The sequence below is a fragment of the Stegostoma tigrinum genome, chromosome 21 (genome assembly GCF_030684315.1).
Source record: "Stegostoma tigrinum isolate sSteTig4 chromosome 21, sSteTig4.hap1, whole genome shotgun sequence".
NCBI classification, from domain to species: Eukaryota; Metazoa; Chordata; class Chondrichthyes; order Orectolobiformes; family Stegostomatidae; genus Stegostoma; species Stegostoma tigrinum.
This window is the reverse complement of record NC_081374.1, coordinates 7,180,604-7,202,254: the sequence shown is the minus strand read 5'-3', so window position 1 is coordinate 7,202,254 and position 21,651 is coordinate 7,180,604.

The window sequence follows — 21,651 nt, the reverse complement described above, 5'->3', positions numbered from 1 at the left end:
TTTGTGAAGAGGTCTCACAGTCCTTGGGGATAGAGTTTGATTTCTATCAAGCTGGAGGGGCATCATCGAAGATTTGTTCACTACGTAAGCCATGGCTAGAATAGGAGATCAGAGAGGGCAGTACATGAATAGTTGGGCAGGTGGGATTGGTCTGGAGTTTGGATACATTGAGTTTACCTTGAGAATAGAAACTGCTCTGAAGGTTGAGTATGTGGGGTTAATCTGGGGCTTGGGTGCTTGGAGTTTGTGTAGGGTTTGGTTCGTAGTTTGGTCTAGGGATTGAGTATATGGAGTTAATCTAGGCACTGGGTGCACGGGGTTGTTCTCGTGTAAATGTATGGATCAGTGCACAGGGTTGGCCTGGTACGAGGATTGGGTACATGGAATTGGATACAGGGAATTGGTCTTGGGGTTGGCCAGACAAGTTGGTTTTGGGGTTCAGTATGTGGGATTGGTCAGGGGTTTGAGCACGTGCAGTTAATCTGGGGTTTGAGCTGATGGATGGGTCTGATGTGGCTACATAGGGAGGGCCTGTGCATTGAGTGCATGCAGGATTGATGTGGAGTTGTGTACTTGAAGTTGATCTGGTGAGTTGGTACATGGGCTTGGTCTGGGAGTTGGGTACATGGGGTTGGATACACAGAATTGGTCTTGCGGCCAGGTAAGGGGTTGGTGTGGGGGTTGACTACATGGAATTAGACAGGGGATAGGGTTTATGAAATTTGTCTGGGGGTTGAGCTGATGGGTTGATCTGGGGTATGGCTAAATGGGATTGGTCTCAGGTTGGGTATCAAAGAGCAGTTACAACACAAAAAGAGAACACATATATGCTCATTCTTCAAAGTAGCAATTTATCTACTGCTCCTCCCTGGTGTAGTAGATTTAAGGAGAACCTTCCGGAACAGGACGTCAAATGGGCTGAAGTGAAAGAGACTGCTATGGACCACTGGTGGTGCCTTGCTTTCCGTTATCCCTCTTGAGATCAACAGAACAAAGTTTAAATGAGTTAGACAATTCTGCCTATTCCCCACAGCCCCGAATGTTCTTGCTCTTCAGATAACAACCTGATTGAATATGCCATTACCACACTCTCAGGCAGGACATTCTAGATCTTCACTCACTGTGTGAAAATGCTTTTCATCAAATGAGTGCACGGCCAGTTGTTTTCTGTGGGTTCACCCTTATAAAGGCCAATCTAACGTCTTCAGCGATGACCAAGGGTATAGGTCTATTTTTTTCTTTTGCCATTTATAGTAAATTTGATGGGGTTGATCTTGGTGGGAGGATTGGGTAGATAAGTTTGGTCTGGGGTTTAGGTTTGACTCGATGGGCTTGGTCTGGAATTTAGGGGCCAAGGGTATAGGTCTATTTTTTTCTTTTGCCATTTATAGTAAGTTTGATGGGGTTGATCTTGGTGGGAGGATTGGGTAGATAAGTTTGGTCTGGGGTTTAGGTTTGACTCGATGGGCTTGGTCTGGAATTTAGGGGCTTTTTTTGCCCCTGAGGAAGATGGTGGTGAGCTGCCTTCTTGAACTGCTGCAGTCCACCTGCTGTATTTTGGCTCTCAAAACCATTAGAGAGAGAATTCCATGATTTTGACCCAGTGACAGTGAAGGACCAGCGATATGTTTCCAAGTCAGGATGTGTGAGGCTGGGAGGGGAACTTGCAGGGGGTGGTGTTCCCTTGTATCTGCTGCGCTTGTCTTTCTAGATGGAAGTAGTTGTGGGTTTAGAAGGTGTTGTCTAATGATCTTTGGTGAAGTTCTGCAGTGCGTAATGCACATAGTATACACTGCAGCTACTTAAGGCCAATGGTGAATTTAGTAGGCGTTTGTTGATGTGGTGTCAATCAAGCAGCTGCTTTGTACTGGGTGGTGTCAACCTGCTTCGGTGTTGTTGGAGCTGCATTTATTCACATAAGTGGGGAGTATTCCATTACACTCCTGATAGTGCTTTACAAATGGTGGCTAGGCTTTAGTGAGTCAGGAGGTGAGTTACTTGCTGCAGTACTCCTCGCCTCTGAGCTGCTCTTGCAGTTACCTTATTTATGTCATTGAGTTTCTGGTCAATGATAACCCCCAGGATGTTGATAATGGGGGACTCAACGATACTAACACCATTGAATGGCAAGGGGGAGTGATTAGACTGTCTCTCACTGGAAATTGTCATTGCCTGGCATTTGTGCGGTATGAATGTTACTTTGGGTAGATGGGCATGGCCTGGGTTTGAGTGGTTGGTCTAAGTTTTGAACAGATGAGTCATTTTAAAGTTGCGCAAATACTTTGGTCTCCCAAAAAGTGAAGGGATTGATGGTCCTCACGCTCCTGCATTCTCATATGCCCACAATCAGTAGTTGTCACCAGTCCAACTTTTATCCTCTGAAGGATAATTATACTCCTGCATGTATGACATAGTGTAGGTTAAAAAGAAATAATTATACACATCAAAGGACAAAAAGCTAATGAGCCTGTGGAACATTTCTGTTTATCTTTATAGCATCCTTTTTGGCTTGCCTGTCTGAGTGAAATTACGGCCAAATGTAAAGTAGAGACTACATGTAATACAGTGGCCAGGAAACAGGCTTCAATACTTAAGCTCAATGTAGGGGCACAATAGAATAGAAAGACAGTGTTGCACCTAATGTGGGAGCGCTTGGCAATGATACTGGATGCTTAGATTGGAACGTGGCCCTCTCCCATGTGTCAGTATCCTGTGGCACAATGAGCATAACACTCAGAAATATATTAAAGCACCTTGGGTATTTTAGAAAGTATATCACCAGCATCTGTCTCCAAAATGTTATTTCCGACATTCCAATAAAACAATTAATGATTTCTTTCAGTACGTAAAAATTGCAGCTTAGAAAACAGTTTTGATTCTAGATGTTAGGAAAAGGAGGAGAATGCATTTTCTGTATTAAATTGAAATTTTCTGGAGCTCATAACTTCCTTAGACTTTGTTTTGTGAATTCTAGGGTGAATGTTTGATAGCACATCCTGTACTATATCTGTACTGTAAATTCTAGAGAAAGAAGGAAAATATAAAATTGTTTCACTCTTGAAATTTATTCAATGTTTACTAAAACTTGATTTAAAAGATTATAGATTGGTTGTGTTCTTTAATTGCGAGTTTCCTTGTTGTGCACGTATCATTTCTGATTTTGAACACTTCTGGATTACTGTGCCAGCCTTTGTCCTAAGAGATTTGGTTCAGGTTTCTTGAAGAGCCTTTGTTGAATATTGATGAGATTGTAGACTGGATCATTGATAGTGTGGGAGTAATCAACCTAGTCTGAACGTCTCGGGTGACTGGTCAGCTACTCCTCTGAGGAAAGTGTCTAAATAATCATTGCGGTCAATCAGAGTTGGAGTATAGCCTCCATGACGTGGAACCGAGTAGCTGTATTAGGAGATCATTACCATTATGGTGATGTGGGTATTGTGCTAATGTGATGTGATTTCGTAATGCCAGTTGCTACGAGGTTCAAATCCCACAATGGTTGATGGGGAAACTGAATTCATGAAAAATCTTAAAACTGTGGCCCTGGTATTGACTCCTCTACTAAGAGGAAAATTTCCTCCCTATCAACCCTTTCTATGTTCACCATAACTTTGTACGTTTCAGTCAGATTCCCTGTCAGCCTTCACTGCTCCAAAGGAAAAAAATCCTAGCCTCTCTTGTATTTCGTAGCTGAATTGCTCCAGCCCAGGGAACATCCTGGTGAATCTCCTCTGCACCTGCTCCAGTGCAATCCAATCCTTCCCATGGTGTGGTGACCAGATTGCACATAGTGTTCCAGCTGTGGCCTGATTAACATTATATACAGCTCCGATCATTCAGGAACAGTGATCTGAGCACTATCATGTTACTGTTTGTTGTGAGAAAACTGGCTGCCACATTTTCTCCATTACAACAGAATCTACATTTCATTGGGATCCCCTGAGGCTATGAATACATAATGCATTTCGTTCCTGATTCTTTTCACAGGCAGAGTGCACCGATTAATATCAAACCTGTAACATAAGTTTGAAACTATCACCAATTTAACTCAGTGATAATGGGAACTGCAGATGCTAGAGAGTCCAAGATAACAAAGTGTGGAGCTGGTTGAACACAGCAGGCCAAGCAGCATCTCAGGAGCACAAAAGCTGACGTTTCGGGCCTAGACCCTTCATCAGAGAGGGGGATGGGGAGAGGGTTCTGGAATAAATAAGGAGAGAGGGGGAGGCAGACCGAAGAGGGAGAGAAAACGAGAGAGGTGGAGAGGAGAGTATAGGTGGGGAGGTAGGGAGAGGATAAGAGATTACAAGAGACTTGCAGTGGGAGAGAGATTCCCTTAGGGACTAGGCCTGAAACGTCAGCTTTTGTGCTCCTGAGATGCTGCTTGGCCTGCTGTGTTCATCCAACTTCACACTTTGTTATCTTGGATTCTCCAGCATCTGCAGTTCCCATTATCACTGATACAATTTTAACCTCACTGTGAAGCCTCTTCCAGGGATGCCTAACCTGAAGAAGTTATCCTCCTCCCTCCGGACCAACCTCAGGGAATCTCTCTCCCACTGCAACTCTCTTCTGATCTCTTATCCCCTCCCTACCTCCCCACCTATACTCTCCTCTCTACCTATCTTGTTTTCTCTCCATCTTCGGTCTGCCTCCCCCTCTCTCCCTATTTATTCCAGTTCCCTCTCCCCATCCCCCTCTCTGATGAAGGGTCTAGGCCCGAAACGTCAGCTTTTGTGCTCCTGAGATGCTGCTGGGCCTGCTGTGTTCATCCAGCCTCACATTTTATTATCACCAATTTAACTCTGAGTGGTTTTCTGTTACTGACTGCAGAAACAACTTAGCTTGCTATGTTACTTTCTATTCACTCTTGGGATGTGAGCATTCCTAGAAAGACCAGTACTTATAGCCTATTCCCAACTGTCCTCAAAGAGGCAATAATGAGCTACTTTCTTGGATAGCTGCAGACCACGAAGCATGGGTACATCTACATGTATCCCGAAGAAGAGTCATATTGGATTCATATTGTTAACTCTTTTTCCCTCTCCACAGATGCTACCAGACCTGTTGTGTTATCAAGCAACTCCTGTTTATGTTTCAGATCTCCAGCATCTGCCACGCTTTGCTTTCACGTTTTTTTTCTCTTCGGGATTTAATGTCATTGCTTGGCCCTTTCAGAAGAAAGTTAAGAATCAGTCACATCATTGTGGGTCTGCATTAAAGTGCAGGCCCAACTGGCATGCACTGCCAATTTCCTTTCCTAAAGGACTTCCATGGCCATGAAAAATATGTATTTATTTTAATGATAATCAATAATTTCACAAACATTTTTTAATTAGGATAGCCACTCATCTGCTCCCAGTGGCGAAAACAAAATCACTCCCCATGTGCCAATGATGGACAAACACACTCTGGTCCAATTTTCCCCTTATTTTCCCAAATCAGGACAGGAATAAGATGAACCTTCCTAATTTACATTAGATTTTAGCAATTTTCATCATTTCACCATCCATGGTCCTTTCTTTAGTTGTCCTTAAGGTCATATGATACAGGAGCAGAATTAGGCCTTTCAGCTCATTGAGACTGCTCTGCCATTAAGTCATGGCTGATAAGTTTTTCAACCCCATTCTACTGCCTTCTTCTCCCTAACCTTGGATCCCCTTACCAATCAAGTGCTCAGATGTAGTGACCCTGGTGAATCACAACTTGGAATATTTAATAGTGGAATGCTATCCCTACTACCCGCCATGCAAATTCATCTCTGCTATCCTGACAGTGGTCTACATCCCACCCTATGCAGAAGTGAAGAGTGTACTCAATGAAGTATACAATGCTACAAACAGTCTTGAGATGGATTGCCCTGTGGTTTTGTTTATCATATGGTGACATCAGTTAGGCCAACCTCAAAAATGTGCTACCAAAATTTGAACCAATACATCTCCTGTCCCACCACAGGTCCAAACATCCTTGACCATTGCTATACAACAAAAATTGAAGCTGCCTACTGTTCCCTTCCCTGTACACATTTTGGAAAATCAGATCATAATGCTCTACTCCTCCTCCTAGCTTACAAACAGAAATTTAAGTGTGAGGGCCCAATACAGAAAGCAGTGTTGGTTTCAGGAAATGGAAGGACTTCCATAGAACTGCTTAGGGTCAGTGGAATGGTCCACATTAGAAATCTAGAAATCTCAGCAACCAACCTATACAAGTATGCCATTACCATCACAGACTTCATTAGTAAGTCTGTAGAAGACTGCGTGCTGAAGAAGTGAACCTGAATGTTCTCCAATCGGAAACCATGATTGGACTGGGAGATCCACTCTCTACTGAAGTCCACATCTGAGGCGTTTAAGAGTCAGTCACATCATTGTGGGTCTGGAATAAAGTGCAGGCCCAACCAGTATGCACAGCTCATTTCCTTTCCTAAAGGACTTCCATGACCATGAAAATTATGTATTTTAATGACAATCGGTAATTTCATAAACATTTTTTTAATGAGGATAGCGTTTAAGGCATTCAGGTCGGACAACCCTGGTTTATACATGAAGTCCATGTACAGCCTTTACAAGGCCAACAGAGACGTCAAAAGGTAATACCGAACTAAGCTCGAGACCCAGACAAACCACATGGTCCACCCATCGTTTCTAGCAAGGCTCAGATGACATAATGGGCTACAAAGCAAAGTCAAACAGAATAGCAGGCAACACGGCATCCTTACCAGACGAGCTCAATGTATTCTATGCTGACTTTGAACAGAAAGGCAGGGAAATGATGTCACCTTTCCATCAGCCTCAGATACACCTATACCCTTGGTCACCGCTGAACATGTTAGATTGGCCTTTTTAAGGGTGAACCTACAGAACGCAACTGGCTGTGCACTCAGATGCTGTGCGGACCAGCTGGTGGGAGTATTCGCAGACATCTTCAACCACTCTTTATTAATATCTGCTTCAAGAAGATGACCATCATCCCAGTGCCAAAGAAAAATCATGCAGTGTACCTCAATGACTATCACCTAGTGGTGTTTAATTCCAGATTTTTAAAAAAAATTGATCTGTCATGGTAGGAATCAAACCCATGTCCCCAGAACATTACTTGGTCTCTAGATTAACAGTCCAGTGGTAATACCATCAGGCCAATTCTAAACCCAGGCAGGCACCAGGTAGGCAACACAGCCTTTGGGATGCTCGATCCTGGCCACAGGGGAGTGTCTATTCCCCGACTATAATTTCCCCGATCGCAACAACTGTACATTTCTCTTTTTTACCCAGTCTTGAATGGCTCCCTGCACCACGGTGCTTTGGTCAGTTTGCTCATCCTCCCCATAGAACATAGAACATTACAGTGCAGTATATGCCCTTCGGCCCTCGATGTTGCACCAACCTGTGAAACCAATCTGAAGCCCAACTAACCTCCATATGTTTATCCAATGACAATTTAAGTGCCCTTAATATTGATGAGTCTATAAGTTCCCCATTCTCGTCAACACAGGGGGCAAGAGTCTCAAACCTATCAGGCAAGCTCAAGGACTAAGACTCCTTCAGCACTACTCCTGGATCACTCTCCCTGTTTTGCTTATCGTCACACCCCCCTCTCCCTGACCACTGGCTAAATTTAAGGTAGTTAGTCTAAGGGGTGTGACGGCCTCCTGAAACACAGCACCCAGGTAACTCTTGCCCCGCCTGATGTGTCACAGTGTGCAAAGCTCAGAGTGTAGCCCATCAAGTCTGAGCCGGAGTTCCTCAAACAACCTATACTTACTGCAAAGAGACACTAAGAACTGCAGATGCTGGAATCAGACATAACACGGCGTTGAGCTGGATGAACACAGCAGGCTAGTCAGCATCAGAGGAGCAGAAAAGCTGATGTTTCAGGTTGGGACCCTTCTTCAGAAAATAGGCTTTCTGAAGAAGGGTCCTGCCCCAAAACATCAACTTTCCTGCTCCTCTGATGCTGTCTGCCCTGCTGTGCTCCTTTAGCTCCACACTGTGTAATCCAATGCTTGCTGCAGATGTGGTCACTATGAACAACAGTGGAGTCGACCAGCCCCCACATCATGAAATTACAGCGCACCACCTGACCCAGCATCTCTAAGGTGCTGGTCTTTTAGATCTTAGCTTGACTTCCCTGACTGACTCCAATTTGAAAGTAACCTATAATAGGTAGTCAAACCAGTTGTCATCACCAAACAATGAAATTACAATTTTCTTCTGATGTTACTTTTTTGTGTTGGGTCCCTGATCCTGAGCTTCAATTAATCCTGTTGTAAAACCATACAATTGAATCAGCCCAAAATAAATCCCAAAGAACATCTCTTCTCTTTTGCATCAAAGTCCCATGTCGCTTCCAAATTCCCCAAACTATATAATCACTTGGGCTGTGTCTCAGTCCTGGTGTGATCTCTCCTTCCTGATTGTGTGAAGCTTACTGATGAGAGCTGAGCTCTAGAATTTCTCCCCAAAACCTTTCAGCCTCTCTGCTCTTTTTCCTCCTTAAAGTCACACCTTAAAGCTAATTTCTTTGATTGCGGTGGGGACACCTGTATCAATATCTCCCTCAATATCAATATCTGATTATATTTCTGTGAAGTGACTTGCTAAAGGCACTTTAGGGACATAGGAACAGGAGGAGACCATTCAACCCTTTAAGAGTAATTAATCAATTAGATAGTGATTGGTTGAAGCATGATAGAGTTCTATAGCCTATCACTTCACCATTGATGCAATTGCCTTCTTTTGACTGGACACTAAGCTCTGGAATTTCCTCCCTAAACATTGTCCCTATCCCTCCTTCAAAATGCCTCTTAAACCTACCTCTGTGAGCAATGTTTTAGCCACCTGTCTCAACATCTCCTTATCCAAATGAATGCTATATTTTAGTTAAGACTAAGCCCCTGTGAAAAAAGCTTGGAACATTTTACAGCATTAATGTCATATGAATGAACTAATGAATATGAATTAATGTCATATGAATGAAATTATTGTTGAGTGCTAGGAAATACTTATTTCCATAAAAGACGCTGCGTCACACTAATTCAGTTTGGCTTCTAGTCAGAGAGCTAATGTGCTGTTTTGTGGTAATTTCCAGAAAAGAGTATAAGGAGTTCTTTTGCTAAGTCATATTCCTGTCAGAATTGCTGTTTATTTTTCATATTTCTCAGAATCTAATTTCTTCTGAAGATGCTGAAGTATAATGAGCAGAATGCTTATCATAAACAGATATCCTCTGACACCTTAAACATCTGACACTTCTTTACATGTCAGCCTAGCCTATGCACTCTAGCACACAATTTGAGCGATGAGGGATACTACACGCTTGAGGGGTCTAGTACAGACATGATGGGTTGAATGTCCTTCTTCTGCATTGTAACAATTCTGTGATTCTGTGTCGAGACAAGGTGGAAAACAGACCAGAGTGTACGTTTTCATGAACAGATATACCAGAGAATGAGGAGGGATACAGTTGTAATTAAGGTAGTTCAAAGGAGATTCATTAGATCAATTCCAGAGATGAGATATTTGTATTTTAAAGAGGGATTGAGCAATTTAGGCCCCTACTCCCTGAACTTTAGAAGAATGTGTGGAGCTCTCATTGAAATCTATAAGGAATTGATAATACAGACATAGAAAGGATGTTTTCTCATGTGGGGCAATCTGGAATAAGAGTTCATAGCTTTAGGATAAGGGGTAGCAGATTTAAAATGGGAAAAGAGGAGAAATTACCGCCCTCAAAGTGTTGTGAATCTGAGGAATTCTTTACCTCGGAGTGGTGGTGAATGCCAGGACATTGAGTAAATGTAACGAGGAGACAGATAAGGTTTTTAATCAGTAATGGGGTTAAGGGTTATGGGGAGAAGGCAGGAAAGTGGCGTTGAAGCCAACATGAGATCAGCCTTGATGCATTAAGTAGCAAAGCAGGCTCAAGGAGCTGAATTGTCTATTTGTTTGCCTAATTCTTATGTTCTTATTATTATGCCCTTAGCTTGGCCCTTTAGCGAGTTCCCAATCTTAAACATACTTTCAATAAGGATGCTGGGAAAATGAAAGGCCCAGGGCCAGGACTCTCAGTTTAAGGACATGGAGAAAGCCATTTAGGACTGGGTTGAGGAGGAATGTCTTCACCCAAAGAGTGGTGAGCCTGTGGAATTCTCTGCCACAGGAAGCAGTTGAGGCTAAAAACATTGAATAGAGGTCTGATATAATTCATAGGGCTAAAGGGATCAAAGGGAGAAAGCAGGAACAGGAGACTGAGTTGGATGATCGGCCATGATCATATTGAGGGGCAGAGCAGCCTCGAAGGGCCAAATGGTCCACTTCTGTCCCCATTTTCTAGTTAACAAAGGAAGTAAATTTTGTTTTCAATTACATATTAATTTAAATAATGAGCAACACTTGGAATGGCTAGTAATCTCAGGATCTCTAAAAGGCTGTGTAGGTGAGGGTTCGAGTAGGTGTAGCTTTATATTCAGGGTACATGAAGTCTCTCATTCCTTGATCCTTTGTCCATGCATGTAATTATACACACACACATGCATGCACACACGCACCATGAACACACACACACACGCATGTGCACATACACACATGCACACACAATCGCACACACATGCATGCCCGTGCACGCGCACACACACACATGCACACATACAAAACTACTAAGGCCCTGACAAGTTGGAAGTTCGAATTTGAATGCGGAATACAGGGTTAATGACAAGATTCTTGGCAGAGTGGAGGAACAGAAGGATCTTGGGACCCACATCCATAGATCCCTCAAAGTTGTGACCCAACTTGATAGAGTTGTAAAGAAGGCGTATGGTGTGTTGGCTTTCATTGGTAAGGGAAGTGAATTTAAGAGCTGTAAGGTTATGCTGCAGCTCTATAAAACTCTGGTTAGACTACACTTGGAATATTGTGTTTGGTTCTGGTCACCTCATTATAGGAAAGGTGTGGAAGCTTTAGAGAGGGTGCAAAGGAGATTTACCAGGATGCTGCTTGGACTGGACGGCAGGTTTTATAAGGAAAGGAACTAGGGCTCTTCTCATTGGAGCAAAGAAGGATGAGAGGTGACTTGATAGAGGTTTACCAGATGATGAGAGGCATTGATAGAGTGGATAGTCTGAGACTTCTTCCCAAGGTGAAATGGCTATTACGAGGGGGCATAATTTTAAGGTGATTGGAGGAAGGTATAGGGGCGATGTCAGAGGTAGGTTCTTCTCAAAGAGAGTGGTGGGCGTGTGGAATGTGCTGCTGGCAGTGGTAGTAGAGTCAGATAGTTTAGAGACTTTTAAGCGACTCTTGGATAGGCACAAGGAGGATAGTAAAATGTAGGGTATGCAGGGTAGATTGATCCTAATAGCGTAATAGGGCCGAAGGGCCTGTACTGTACCGTACTGTTCTATGTTCTAAGACAACACCTCTGCACTGGGGCTCCAAACCAAGAAATCCAATAGGAAATTCAGAAACAACTCCCTTACCCAAAGAATGGTTCACAGTGTGGAGCTTGTAGTTGAGTCAAATTGTATAGATACACTCAAGGGAAACTTAAGTAATGCACAAGGGAGAAAGAAATGGAAGGAGATGCTGATAGAATTACATGTGGCAGAATGGGAGGAGCCTGGAGTGATGGATATGCAATAGCATAAACCCAAATGGGTGAATTGGGTTGTGTTCGCGCTGTAATTTATATCTGACCACTGAAGTGATAGCTTCAGCAAGCACAATCCTACACCTGTTACAAAACCACAACATTGCAGTGAATAAGTGCACGTTACCTTAGCAACAAAAGGTCGTGTTTTGTTTTTGACCTTATTTATTATTGTATTTTACGGTGTCCTGGTAATAATGTATCCCTCTACCAATATCATTGAATCATATTACTTGATGCAGTTGTCTGCGAGAGATTACTATGCATAAAATAGCAGCCCACTTCCCGACAATGCACCAAAAATTGCATTTATTTAAAGCTTCAATTGGGAGCAAAGCGCTTTAGGAAGTCCCGTTGTCATGAAATTCCTCACAAAATATAAGTATTTTTTTCTCTGATTTACTCAATTTCAAGCAAATTGACGTTAGCGTCAACAACGTGTATCAGGACCTTGCTGAATGCGTCAGTGATTTTAAAAGCTTTAAGCAAGATGAGAATAGACAGAAGTGTAGACCAAAGAAAAACCTTGTGATTGGAGGATTGGTACAACACCCAGTGTAATATTTAGTCTTACAGAGCAAGACATGTTAACCATGCGATCCCTGGTCCAGATGAAGTTAGCTGATGAGAGGAAATTTAAAAAATGCAATATCTTGCAATGCTCCCTGCAATCCAATACCACCAGCAACAGCTTGTATTTGTATAGTGCCTTTCAGGTGGCAGAGCTTTACCCAGGTCCTTCACAGGAGCATTATCACACCAAATTGACACAAGACAACTAAAGGAAACATTAGGACAAGTTAAAAAAAAAAATTCTGGGTCAAAGGAGAAAGGTTTTAAGGAGGGCAGAGAGAGAGAGAGATTTTAATGTGCAAAAATCTGGGCAACTAAATACATAGCAACAAAACTTGTGGGCACACAGGAGGTTAGAATTGGAAAAAACACATAGTTTTCACAGGTTTTAGGGCAAGAAATTGTTCCAGACATGCAGACAGTGTTTATTGTTGAGGACACAACTAAAAATAGGCAGTTTTGTAAGACAAGGAAAATGATCTTGGATGCCCTGAGTGATTCCGCACAGGATAGGGCAAAGAATTCATTGTGTGCATTGACTGGCCTTTTAGGGTTGGGTCAAAACAGAACCACAGGAGGACATGAAGGTAAATTTTGCAGGGGATCTTTCAGATGAGAGTGACATCAGCAATTGCATTGAACATGAAGGATTAAAAAGGGATAAAAGCTCCATGTTCACCATGCCAGGGAAGGTCATTTGTGGCTTCTGGATGCTGACTGGAAATTGGGTTTAAATTTCTTTAAACCTGGAGAGAATAATCTGTACAAAGGCTGAACAACCTTGCAGCAGTGCTCTCATTTAAGCCAGCTCAGTGTCAATCCCTGAAGCAAGGAGACTCTGCATCCCCTGTTTATATTGGTCAGCTAGAGCTCCCTCATTGACCAAGGTTAACAACACCAATCCGGTATCTCATAGTCATTGCGATCCACCTGATTCCAATCACAACATTGGTCGATGTTACTGTTTATGCTCAACTACTCTTCCTCTAAGCACACCAAGTTATCCTTCCACTCCCTTTTTTCCTCAAGTACCTATCTGGCAGCTTGCTACCACCTTCTCAAGGGCAACTAGGGACAGGCATTAAATGCTGGCCTGGCCAGTGATGTCCACATCCCATCAGTGAATTAAACAAAATATTCACCTCAATCCTTCTGCTGTAGTGAACTTCATATTTGAATCACTCTTTGTAGATAAAGGAATTTCTTTTGAACTCTTTATCAGAGTTATTAATGCTGATCATAAATCCCTATATCACTCCTGCAAATAGAGTAAAGGGCAGAATTTATTGTGGTGCCAGAGGCTGTGGTCATTGGCTGCAGATCCAACAAAATCCCATGAACATCTCAGTAAATGGAAACCCTCAACAGAAAAAAAATCAAGCAGTTGTGGATGCTGGAAATCCCAAACAAAATAGAAATTGCCTGAGAAACTCAACAGGTCTGGCAGCATCTGTGGACAGAGAACCAGAGTTAATGTTTCAAGTCCATTGGCCCATCATCAGAATGTTGGCTTTGCTTTCCTCACAGATGCTACCAGACTTTCTGAGTTTCTTCAACAATTTCTGTTCTTGAAATGGAATTACTCCCATCAAGAGCTGGTGACCAATCAGGGGCTGGGAGCTGTGCATTGCTCAGCAGTGCCTCCACAGATGCTGTGGCTGGTTCTGGTAAAGCACTCACTGGACTCTGGGAATCACTGAGGTGCCCAGGGCACAAATGTGTGTTGGCAGGAATGGGGGAAGCGCTAAGCTGAAAGGGCAACATGTTGATTCTCAGCTGACAACCCCTCCACCTCAGGTGTGTTCCACGACCTGGCACTAAGTGCCTGATAAGGCAAGACCCGCCATTACAGTCTTTCAAATTTCCCATATTGTGAGCCTCCCACTACTGCTAGAGAATGCTAGAGACTGGATGGATTGGGAATAACCTACAAACCTCGATCAGGTCACCCACAATCTTTTCCCATCTGGAGAAAGGAGCCCAGAATCACAGAATCAAAGCAATCATAGAATCTGATAGAATATTTAAGCCAGTTAGGAGGAAAGGTGTCTTCATTCAGAGGGTGGGGACCCTGTGAAATCCAGCTACAGAAAGCAGTTGAGGCCAAAACGTTGAATGTTTTCAAGAAGGAGTTAGATAAAGTTCTCAGAGCTAAAGGAATCAAAGAGAATAACTAAGGATGTCTCGCCAATGATGCCCACATCCTGCAACCAAATTCATAAAGCCCAACAGAAATGCAAATTGTTCTCAGTTCTTTTCACGAACAGCCCATGTGAGGAGTGAGCAGTTGGCCACAGTCCAAGGGAGAAACAAGTTTTCAATCAGGTCTCCTGCTGCATTTGTTGCTCTGGGACACACATCCATAGGTAGTTTTCAGCCTACATGCAGTCTACAGAGCAACAAAGGTACACTCCGTACAAAAATATGTAAGTGTGGTTATTCACTGTTCTTTTACCGATTCTGAGCCATTGCGTACAACAGGAATCAATTTACTTAGTGCTTACTAAATTTGGTAGATTATTAAATAGCTGTTCTGGCAGAAGCTGGTTAGTCATTTGCATTCATTACTGCTTGTGGTACACAGTACACTATGTTCTAGTTTGTGTTTCAACAGTTGGCTAAGGGAATAAGGGGTCCCTGCAGCCCTTCAGGAATACAAAGATGACCAAAACTAGGATTCCTCCTCACAATTGTTAAGAGAGATATTCAGAAATGAGTTTGCATCTGTATGAAGGGCAGCAGATTTACTTCTCTAAACCATTATTAAGTCTATGATAATCCATGAATTTCAAGCACACCATTAATGAAACCAATTTATTTATTTCATTTCACTTCATTTCCCAGTAGTGGGATTTCAATTTGCACTCAGATGATGACTGCAGATGGAATATATAGCTCAGTGTGGTTATCCAGTTGTAGTTCTGGGCTTGACCATTGGTGAGACTACTGGTCCAATCTGGGGGCTTGTTGATGTATTGTTGTGAGATTTCAGGTATATTTAGATTACTTGTTTCTGTATTTTAGTGGTGCTCCCATTTTGCCTTACAGCCTCTGCTCTGGAATTCTTTTTCCTTAAACCTTACCCTTCCCACTCATTTCTCTCTTGACAGTGCTCCTCATGGTAGACTGGTTAGTAAGGCTAGATCGCATGGAATACAGGGAGAACTAGCTATTTACATACAGAACTGACTCAAAGATAGAAGTCAGAGGGTGGTGGTAGAGGCCTGTCAGATTGAAGGCCTGTGACCAGCAGTGTGCCACAAGGATTGGTGCTGGGTCCTCTGCTTTTTGTCATTTATAGAAATGATTTGGCATGTTAACATAAGAGGTATGGTTATTGAGTTTGCAGATGAACTAAAATTGGAGCTGTAGTGGAAAGTGAAGAAGTTTGTCTCAGAGTACAATGGGATCTTGGTCAAATGGGCCAATAGACTAAGGAGTAGCAGATGGAGTTTAATTTAGATCATTGTGAGGCGCTACATTTTGGAAAGGAAAATCAGGGCAGGCCTGACACACTTCATGGTAAAGTCCTGGGGAGTGTTGTTGAATGCAGAGACCGTGCAGTGCAGGTTCATAGTTCCCAGATGCTTGGAATGTATGCCTTTATTGGTCAGTGTGTTGAGTATAGGAGTTGGGAGGTCATGTTGCAGCCATACTGGACATAGAAGTCCAAAAGTGGCCAAATCAATGTACAATTCTGGTCTCTCTCCTATAGGCAGGCTGTTGTGAAACTTGAAAAGGTTTCAAAAAGATTTACAAAGAAGTTGCCAGGGTTGGAGTGTTGGAGCTATAGGGAGAGGCTGAATAGGCTGGGGCTATTTTCCCTGGAGCTTCAGAGGCTGAGGGGTGACCTTATAGAGGTTTGTAAAATCATGAGGGGCAAAAAAAATGTAAATAGGCAAGGTCTTTTCCCCAGAGTGGGGGAGTCCAAAATATGAGGGCACAGGTTAATTTGAGAGGGGGAAAATGCAAAAGGGAGCTCAGGGGCACATTTTTCATGCAGAGGGGTGTGTGTGTAGGGAAAGTGCTGCCAGAGGAAGTGGTGGAGGCTGGTACAATTACAACATTTAAAAGGCATCTGGATGGGTACAAGGAATACAAAGGATATGGAGGGATATGAGCCAAATGCTGGTAAATGGAGCTAAATTTGTATAGGGTAGCTGGTCAGTTAAGGCGAGTTGGACCATAGGGTTTGGTTCCTTGCAGTTTATCTCTGTGACACTATGTAACTTAAAATCTCGCCTTTACATGCCTACATTTACATCCTATTCATGGAATCGCTTCGATCCAAAAGAAAACTCAGGGGAGAGGAACCTCTATTGTGTAGTGGTAATGTCCATCCTCAATTCTAGGAACAAGCTTCATCTACTCGAGAGGTGTGTAATAATATCTCTGAACAGGTTGACTAGAAAGTGTCTGAAATCATATTGTTGCTTCCAAGGGATTTCTGGCAGTGTGTCAATGTTTGTGCGGGGAATTCTGAAGCGCAGGTTTCACAAAACTGTGTCACCGTTTTCAGAAAGTCTCACAGTGTTAATATTTACAGGGACAGTCTGCGTACACATCATTGTAGAAAGAATAGATTAGTAGAAACAGCCCTGGAGGTGTTTACCTGCAGATCATACCTACTTGCTTATGACAACTTCATAAATTCTGTTGCACAATGTGAATATACACAGAAGCAGGAGTAGATCATCTGATCCCTTGAGACTGTTCCATCGTCTAATATGACTTCAGCTGACCTTGGTTGCAAATTCAACTCGACAGTTCTGCTTACCTCTGATAATCTTTATCCATGGAATCACAGAATTGTTATAGTCAGAAGAAGACCATTCAGTCCATTGTGCCAGCATTGGTTCTATTAATCAATGCCAATCGATCACCTTTTCCAAATATCCCAACACATTATTTCTACCAAACTGATCACCCAATACCTCTTAAATGCCTCAATTGGACCTGCCTCCACCACCTTTCCACACAGTGTATTCCATACCTTAACTGTGTTAAAGGTTTTTTCCTCATATTATTCTTGATTTTCAAAACTTCTATTAAATCTCCTCTCAGCCCTCTACTCTGCAAGAAAACTGGTACTGGTATCACAGCCATTAGGTGTCTCTTTGCTTTGTCTAGCCAACTGAGTTAACTAATCCCCTATATACTGACGGCTGGTTGTAAAAATCAACTGATTCACTTGTATCCTTCAGGTCCTTACCTGGTCTGGCCACATTTGACTCCAGATCCACAGCAATGTGGTTGACTCTTACCTGCTCTCTGGGCAATTAGCAATGACCTAGCCAGCAATACCCACATCTGATGAATAATTGTTTTTTAAAAAAGGAGCTGATGGAATTGGAAAGTTGGGGTAGCACAGTGGTTAGCACTGCTGCCTCATGGTGCCAGAGACCTGGTTTGATTCCACCCTGGGCTGACTGTCTGTGTAGAGTTTGCACATTCTCCCCATGCCTGCGTGGGTTTCTGCCCATGGTCCAAAGGTGTGCAGGCTAGGCCGATTAGCCACGGAGAACACAGGGTTACATGGATAGGGTAGTGAATGGGTTCATTTGGGATGGTCTTCAGAAGGCTGCTGAGAGTTCATTGGGGGAACTGACCTGCTTCCACACTGTGGTGACTATATGATTCCACCAAAGGGGCAAACGTGGAACTCAGTGAAATTTAATGCTGTGAACTGGCTGATTTTGGTAGGACAAGCCTAGAATTGCAATATATAATGAATGGTACAATACTAAAGGGCAATGCAGGAGCAGACAGGCCTTGGGGGTAGATAAAAAACACACATCACTGTAAGTGACATGCACTGTATACAGAGTGATTAATAAAGCATGCAAAATCCTGAGCTTTATAAACAGAGGCATAGAGTATAAAAGTGAAGTGCTTATGAGGAACATTTAACTGGTTTGAATTCAACTGGAATATTTTGGCTAGTTCTGGGTACCACACTTTAGAAAGGAAGTTAATTGTGGTAGGCAAAGGCCCAGTGGAATTATCACTGGACTGTTAACCCAGAGGCCCAAGTGGGAATCCAGGTCTGAATCCTGCCAAAGCAGATGGTGGGATTTGAATTCAATAACTATCGGGAGTTAAGAGTCTGACGGTGACCATGAATCCACTGCCAATTATTGGGAAAAGCTCATGTTCACTAATGCCCATTAGGGAGGGTGTCTGCTATCCTTACCCAGCCTGGCCTACATATGACTCCAGATCCACAGCAATGCGGTTGACCCTTAATTGCACTCTGGGTAATCAGGGGTGAGCAGTAAATACTGGCCTAGTTGATGATACCCATTTCCATGAATGAATAAAATTAAAATAAAATAATTAGAAGGGAGGCAGGAAAGAATTACAAGAATGCTTTCAGATCTTCAGGCATGGCAAGGGATTGGAGAATTGCGGTTGTTCTTTGAGGGTGCGGGAAAGATTCGAAATCATGAAGGCAATCAAAAGAAGAATCTGTTCCCATTGGTGAATGGTGAAGAGCTCGAGAGCACAAAGATACGGTTAACAGAACCAGAAGAGACTGTGCAGAAAATCTTTCCTCGTGTTAAGATCTGGAAAACACTGCCTATGAATGTGATAAAGGCAGGTTCAATCAATGCTTTTGAAAGATTATTAGGTAATTGATGAAGAAAGAAATTGCAGCACGACCAGAAAAAATGCAGAAGAGTGGGATGAGCTGAGCTGCATTTGCAGAGAGCAAGCAGGGACAAGATGGGAAGAATGCCCTCCATATGTTGTTACCATTTTACGATTTTATTTGAAACTCAGCCTCATCAAGTGTGTGCACAGCAACTGTTTGTGTTTATACAATGTCTCTGCACAAGAACCATCTTGGTTGACCAGCGACACTCATCAACTTAGGGCAGTGGTTGGTGGGGTCAATGTGAAAGGACAAAACCACATGGAGCAGTCAGTTTTGGTGTGTTTTTAAAGGATGCAAGAAATTTGCATAAAATGCTCAGAAAACAACTGTTCAGCTCACCCAACCCATTGCACTCTTGATACTCTAAGTGTGGAAATCAAAACAGTGCACAGTCCTTTAAGTATATTCGAAAGAAGATTCAGTGCAAGTTAAGCACCACATATCTGCTTTCCAATGCAGTCGCCCTGGTGATTTTTTGGCCTTTTTGGGAATGTTGATAAGGTGGGGTCTCAGGGTTTGGGGATGTGGAGAATTTGCTGTCCCTGAGCTCACAGGAGAAAATCACTGCCAGAATAAATTCAACGTGATGCTCAAAGTCATTCAGGACTAGTAGACCAGATTAAGGCATTGTGCCAATCCAGTACTAACATGATTTAATCTACAATCGACCTTGAGCTCTATCTTGATATTTGATTTACTTTCTTGATAACAATGTGATGTTGACTGGAACCTTCAATGAATAATTGGTCAACACTTCTAAACATTTAATGTTTTCCACCTGGGTTAGAGGGCATCTACACACTGGCTTCTATTTTCTGCACCACATTACACCATTTGTTGTTCTTTCCTATTAGGTCATACCTGCTGAGCCCATCTGTTTAATCTCTTGTAATCTGTGTGTTGTTGTAATCTGAATGTTGTTAACTTCATTCGCAATTTTTACTTGCCACTGATCAGTAATGTTCCACTTGCCTGTTGTATGGCTGTCTTTAGTACTGGTTACATGATTCTAAAAAATTTTCACAGGGATGTGTGTTGATGTGTATATGGGTGAGTGTTAGATTGTGCCTCTGTGTGCGTGTGTATGAATGCGACTGTTATGTATGCCTGAGTATGCATATGTGTATGTGTGAGAGAGCATTTCTGCATGAGTCTGTATCTAAGTGCACGTATGCACATGCGTGTGTGTGTGCGAGTGTGTGTGCACGTATGTGTGCGTGTATGTGTGCGTGTGTGTGTGTGCGTGTATGTGTGTGTGTGTGTGTACGAGTAAGTGTGTAAATAGAATAGCCCTGTTTGTAGTTGCTATTAGGCATCTCTACAGTAGTAGGGAGTGCACGTGTACAAACACACACATGCATACGCGGACTTTCACACAGACTCTCATACTGACTAACTCTCTCAGACTAACTCATTGAGACAAACTGACTCTACATTGGAGATAATGGGAACTGCAGATGCTGGAGAATTCCAAGATAATAAAATGTGAGGCTGGATGAACACAGCAGGCCAAGCAGCATCTCAGGAGCACAAAAGCTGACGTTTCGGGCCTGGACCCTTCATCAGAGAGGGGGATGGGGAGAGGGAACTGGAATAAATAGGGAGAGAGGGGGAGGCGGACCGAAGATGGAGAGTAAAGAAGGCCGGTGGAGAGAGTATAGGTGGGGAGGTAGGGAGGGGATAGGTCAGTCCAGGGAAGACGGACAGGTCAAGGAGGTGGGATGAGGTTAGTAGGTAGATGGGGGTGCGGCTTGGGGTGGGAGGAAGGGATGGGTGAGAGGAAGAACCGGTTAGGGAGGCAGAGACAGGTTGGACTGGTTTTGGGATGCAGTGGGTGGGGGGGAAGAGCTGGGCTGGTTGTGTGGTGCAGTGGGGGGAGGGGACGCACTGGGCTGGTTTAGGGATGCAGTAGGAGAAGGGGAGATTTTGAAACTGGTGAAGTCCACATTGATACCATTAGGCTGCAGGGTTCCCAAGCGGAATATGAGTTGCTGTTCCTGCAAACCTTCGGGTGCCATCATTGTGGCAGTGCAGGAGGCCCATGATGGACATGTCATCTAGAGAATGGGAGGGGGAGTGGAAATGGTTTGCGACTGGGAGGTGCAGTTGTTTGTTGCGAACTGAGCGGAGGTGTTCTGCAAAGCGGTCTCCAAGCCTCCGCTTGGTTTCCCCAATGTAGAGGAAGCCACACCGGGTACAGTGGATGCAGTATACCACATTGGCAGATGTGCAGGTGAACCTCTGCATAATGTGGAATGTCATCTTGGGGCCTGGGATAGGGGTGAGGGAGGAGGTGTGGGGACAAGTGTAGCATTTCCTGCGGTTGCAGGGGAAGGTGCCGGGTGTGGTGGGGTTGGAGGGCAGTGTGGAGTGAACAAGGGAGTCACGGAGAGAGTGGTCTCTCCGGAAAGCAGACAGGGGTGGGGATGGAAAAATGTCTTGGGTGGTGGGGTCGGATTGTAGATGGCGAAAGTGTTGGAGGATGATGCGTTGTATCCGGAGGTTGGTAGGGTGGTGTGTGAGAACGAGGGGGATCCTCTTAGGGCGGTTGTGGCGGGGGCGGGGTGTGAGGGATGTATTGCGAGAAATACGGGAGACGCGGTCAAGGGCGTTCTCGATCACTGTGGGGGGAAAGTTGCGGTCCTTAAAGAACTTGGACATCTGGGATGTGCGGGAGTGGAATGTCTTATCGTGGGAGCAGATGCGGCGGAGGTGGAGGAATTGGGAATAGGGGATGGAATTTTTGCAGGATGTTGGGTGGGAGGAGGTGTATT